This window comes from Stylophora pistillata, chromosome 10, assembly GCF_964205215.1.
Source record: "Stylophora pistillata chromosome 10, jaStyPist1.2, whole genome shotgun sequence".
Lineage (NCBI taxonomy): Eukaryota > Metazoa > Cnidaria > Anthozoa > Scleractinia > Pocilloporidae > Stylophora > Stylophora pistillata.
The window spans coordinates 5,159,548-5,164,547 of NC_142528.1; the positions used below are offsets into that span (position 1 = coordinate 5,159,548).

Sequence of the window (5,000 nt, forward strand, 5' to 3'; positions counted from 1 at the left end):
TTAAAAAAAAATGGACTAAGCATTTAAATCAGTGTACTAATTCAATGCAGTATACATTTGCAACAAGAAGTTGATTTTTGTCCATAAACTTATCTAATCCCTAGATTTGTTTTTTCCTGTAAAGATAAATTACTCTGAACTTGCCCGCCAATATGGAGTGATGCAGCGAACAAAGTTGGGGAACATGGTTGTGAAAGAGTTCTTAGAAACCAACAATGTACAACTCTCCAGATTGAAACAGTTTCGGGAAAAAACTCCTGCTGCCAGACGGAGGCTGAACCGAATGCAGGGTGGAGAGATATCAGTGCCACTACCATGCACAAATGATCAAATAAGGGAAACATTAAGGGTAGGAAGTGTTTTGTAACATTTGGGACATCAATTTTATCCATAAAAATAACTAGCATAATGGCTTTACTATATATAGTTTAAACCTGATTTGAATCAAGAATATTATATTTAGTGAACAGTTGCCTTTTCTAATATTATCACCCCTATTGCAAGCTCAGTCCTTGTTGATTATTGAAACATATTAAGTACATATTGGGATGATTGTTAATTCTAATCATTGATTTCTCTCGTACATCTGTAGGTTTTTCAATATACAACCCTTTATAACAACTCAATCATAAAAAAATTCCTGCATTATTATTTGGAAAAATATGGCATTGCATGGAAACCAAGCTGGTTACAGATTAGCCATGCCAAAGGCTTATATACAGCTGTTAAGAAAGTCAATGAATGAAGAATATATTACATAATTATATTACTGTTGTATTCTGTCCGTAACTACGTCTCTTTAATCACATATAAGATAAGTAACAACAAACTAATTCAATCAACATCCCTCGCTCGTCGCTCCACATGTCATTACCTCTTCAGGTCATGTGACTGACACAACAATTACATATTTCACTTTATTTGCAGAGTAAAATTGAAAGTGGAGAGTATATTCTTGGGGAAATGATTGTACCCCAGACATACAAGAAATTTGTCCTTGATAAAGACAGGACTATCACGACAGAACTGTTCACAGTATCAGGTCGAAAAATACCGCTGCCAGACATCCGAGACAGAACACTCAAGCAACATGAAAAGTTAGGACTCATGCATGCCCGAACCGATGAAGATTATGCTGCTATGACCAAAGAACAAGTTAAAAAAAGGATTGCACAATTCAAAGGGTGCCAGCAATGATGTTCTTTGATCAGGAAAGGACACTGGAAGAAATCAATTTGGGTATTAATTTGAGTTTTTGCTACATAAACGAAATGCTACCACAGTGACTAAAAGAATGAAATTTGGAGAAAATCGCTTGGTCTGTTTCACTGCATTTAGTGATGTTTAATTACATGTAGCATTAACATTTAAATGATAAGATCTAGGAAATCAATACTTTTGTTAGTAAATGCAAGGGTACTAAGCAGTACAGATTTATACCCTGACACACTTAAAATGTGTGCAGTAAAACTGTTTCAAGCTCTGCAATAGCACACACTAGACACATGAATTGATGAAAATACACAAACAATTATGAACTAAGTCATGGGTCTTGCATTCAAATTAAAATGTACAAGTATATACACAAAATGTTAACTTTTATGGTTACTTTACAGGAAGCTATGAAGTCTTACCTACAGAACCTCTTCATGATGTAAAAGAGCATATCTGTAATGTCCTCACTGAACTTCCAGCCCACTTGGAGAGGGATGAAAGTGATCACTTTCAAAGCATCATCGAGTGCACCTTTGCTGATAAAGAGAAACTCCGTGGCTGTGATTATCGCCTAGCAGCTGTCGTCATGGCTCAGTATCTGAGGTAAGGTCAATTAATACTTAATATCCCTGATCTTAATTAACTCTGCACACATACTTTGGCTTTGAAAAATTTTATTTCCTCAGTCAGAGCTCAAGATTCTACCCGAGCTGTCAGCAAATTTAAAGGTTCTCTTACAAAAGCTGACAGCAAATTGTACAGTCATGTAACTAGAAAAAGTGCAGTCTCGACCTCCATAAAATATAAAAATACAATTTTCATAAAATATATTTATACAGTTTTCTACATAATTGTTAAGGTTGTGTTAATTCTCAACAGTAATTCTGACCTAAGTAATCATGATGCCTATTTTAGCTTGCATGTACCATTTATTTATTTATTTAATTATTTATTTATTCATTTCACTTTATTTGTATGTGGGTAAAGCATCAGGACTTAAAGTAAATACTAAAATACCATACATGTCTATGGCACTGATTTCTAAAATAATTCATTCAAACTTTATGATAATATATTATAAATTATAATCTTATAATTATAAACATCATATCATTGCTTTGTAGGGAAAATCAAGATCAAAGTGCAGTCCTTGCTGGATTCCCTGACTGAGCTAAGTAGGCTCCTTTATCTGTCTGCTCAGTCTCGTTCACCAAGACTTGTGCTACGTTTGCACAACACAGCATTTTTGCATGCCATGCTTTGTAAAGAAGTCATTGGCCAACCTGAAATCCTGACCACCCGCAAGTTTTACGGAAGGTACTGGCATTCCCTTACAGCACATGCTGCTAAACAAAACAGAATAATTTCAGGCAAGTCAGCCAACACAGAGGAAGAAGAGAGGCATTTCAACACTCTGCAAGGCATCACAAAGTTAACAAACAGAAGACCTGGTGATGTCATCACACCTAGTCTTGTCCACCTTCAAGCTGAACAACAGATGGCAGAAACCAGGCAGGGAAATGCGGTGAAAGCCCAAGAGTCCCAAATTTCAAAATATTATAAGGCATTACTACCATTTCCCAACTCAATCATACCAAATTGGTATATTGTGAGAAATCCTAAAGAATATCAGGCTCACCTCCAGAGCATAAGCGATTTCCTTATCTGCGGTGAAGGTGTTTGGTGGCAGCAAATTGCCTGCGGAGTGGAGTTTCGGGATGGTCCAGATGAGCTTGATTTCAGACCTCAAGGCCCATCTCTCCACCATTTCAGGTCAAGCAGCCTGGCATTAGAAGAACAACACCTCAAGCAATGTTGAGAAATCTGCCTGGCCAATGAAGCAATCACAAATCCTCATGGAGTCTTCAGGTTGTATGGAGATAATGGTGACTGTGTTCAAGTGATCCACACAAACTTTCTGGATGATGACAGCAAAGACAGTGATGATGAAGAAAATGAAACTGCAGACAACCCCATGCCATCTACAAGCAATGAACAATCTGAACTTGAACACTGGGATGAAGATACTGAAGAGCAAGCAGAGAGTGTGGAATTAACTGCAATGGAGAATGGAACCTTTCATGATTTGAATGAAGAACCTAGTATCTGTTATGATTCTGCAGATGAAGATGATGGTGCAGATAATCAGGGGCTCCAGATCACAAATGTCTCTTCACTTTCCACTACAGACGAATACCAGCCTCTTGGGAAAAGCAGTTCTAAGCTCCAAAATGTTTCATCAAGAAATGATACTACCATTGCAACTACCCCTGAATTCAAAGAACAACTTCAAAAAGAACTCCACAGAAATTCAAGTGATAAATTTCAACAATCCAGTAAGCAACTTGCTACAAAGCTTTGCAAAAACATTGCAACAATTTTGGGAGAGACAGATGATGTCTTCTGCTTGGATAAAGCAAGAGAAGATCAGAAATGTCACCCAACAAGTCATTTTTACAATGAGAAGTACCAAAACCTCCTTTCAGGAATGCAGACAAAGATATTGACAACACCGTACATCATTAAAGAAAGAATATAACACCTGGGAGAGGGAATACTGTCTTAAGCATGACTTCCATGAGCCGAGTTTGACTGATGTTAAAAAAGACAAGAAACAATACTCTGTCTACAAGAAAATAATTTTATGTGATGAGCTTCTTATATATTGGGGAGTCACTGTTCATTTGTACTGATTCATGTCAACTAAAATAATTTGTATAGGCTGGCTTTTACATACACTGTACAAACATAGGCTTGCATGTATGGCATAGACATGACACGCACTGTATATAACACTATCACAAGAAAAGTTTATCAATCCACTTCTTATCTACAAGTATTTAAAAATAGTCCTTTAAAGTGCTGCTGAAACGTAATTTTCATATCCGAGATTTTTGCAATATAGTGGAGTTTGAACGTTATTTGCAAACGCTGTGTACTTTTCCTTGGCCAACGTATACCGGAAAGTACATTTTTAAGCATTCGAAGTTGACCGGCTGAGATCAAAATTGGCGGCCATCTTGGCGCGGCCAAAACAGCCCTGTGACGTCACTGGTTGTGTAACTCTGTGAAAGAAGGGTAAAAGCACGGAGTGTGGCTTGCATGTTGGGAGGCTGAAAAAGAGGATTTCGGGCAAACTGCCATCCTCGTCTTATTCATCGGCGGCCACATCGCATCTTGGCTATCTGCAAAAGGTTTGCCTGGATAGGGAGCAAAACTCCCGACTGATACCGAGAACGAATCTCTACCAGTCTATTTAGTTAATCGGCAACTGACGAGATCCAAAAGATTAGGATCGAAACCGCGGTTTTGCCTGACCATCTACAGAAAATTTCGAAAGACATTATAATGGCAGATGGGCTACTAAACGCCCGGGCCAAAGCAATGCCATTCAGAGAATGAAGAAAACATGGAAGCCTCATACGACACCGCCACTGAAGATGATCTACTCAGCAAGTCTGAGGATAACAAACAAATCCCTCTGTACCAAATCCCTAGCAGAACATGCCCAGAATCCCTACAATATAGGGCGAGGGCCAAAATAACAGCAGACGAGGATTTATAAAATGAGATAAAGCAAATCCTTAACAACGAGGAGCAAGAAACAATAAAGGCGATCATATGCTTCTATGAACATGAAATCGGTCGTTTTAATACCGAAATAAAGAAAAGAAAATGAGCCAAAATGGCTGGAACACTGAACACTAAGAACTGTAGTACGATCGAATCAGCGCCAGGGGTTTCATTAATGTTTTCTACAGGAGGGCAACTGGTTTTCACAGGCG

General features: G+C 38.1%; 1 protein-coding gene, 1 long non-coding RNA gene and 1 pseudogene across 3 annotated transcripts in view; 2 read left to right on the forward strand and 1 right to left on the reverse strand.

Annotated features, from left to right (window-relative positions):
• The window catches only part of LOC148721497 (uncharacterized), an 80,475-nt gene that overhangs the window by 43,040 nt on the left and 32,435 nt on the right, over positions 1-5,000 (forward strand). The gene's annotated exons all lie outside the window — the stretch shown is intronic.
• The window catches only part of LOC148721501 (uncharacterized), a 15,242-nt gene that overhangs the window by 8,742 nt on the left and 1,500 nt on the right, over positions 1-5,000 (reverse strand). The gene's annotated exons all lie outside the window — the stretch shown is intronic.
• LOC148721502 (uncharacterized) lies at positions 101-4,267 on the forward strand (annotated as a pseudogene). The gene is made up of 4 exons (XR_015992474.1): positions 101-349; positions 928-1,190; positions 1,621-1,818; positions 2,323-4,267. The product of XR_015992474.1 is annotated as an uncharacterized LOC148721502 (transcript).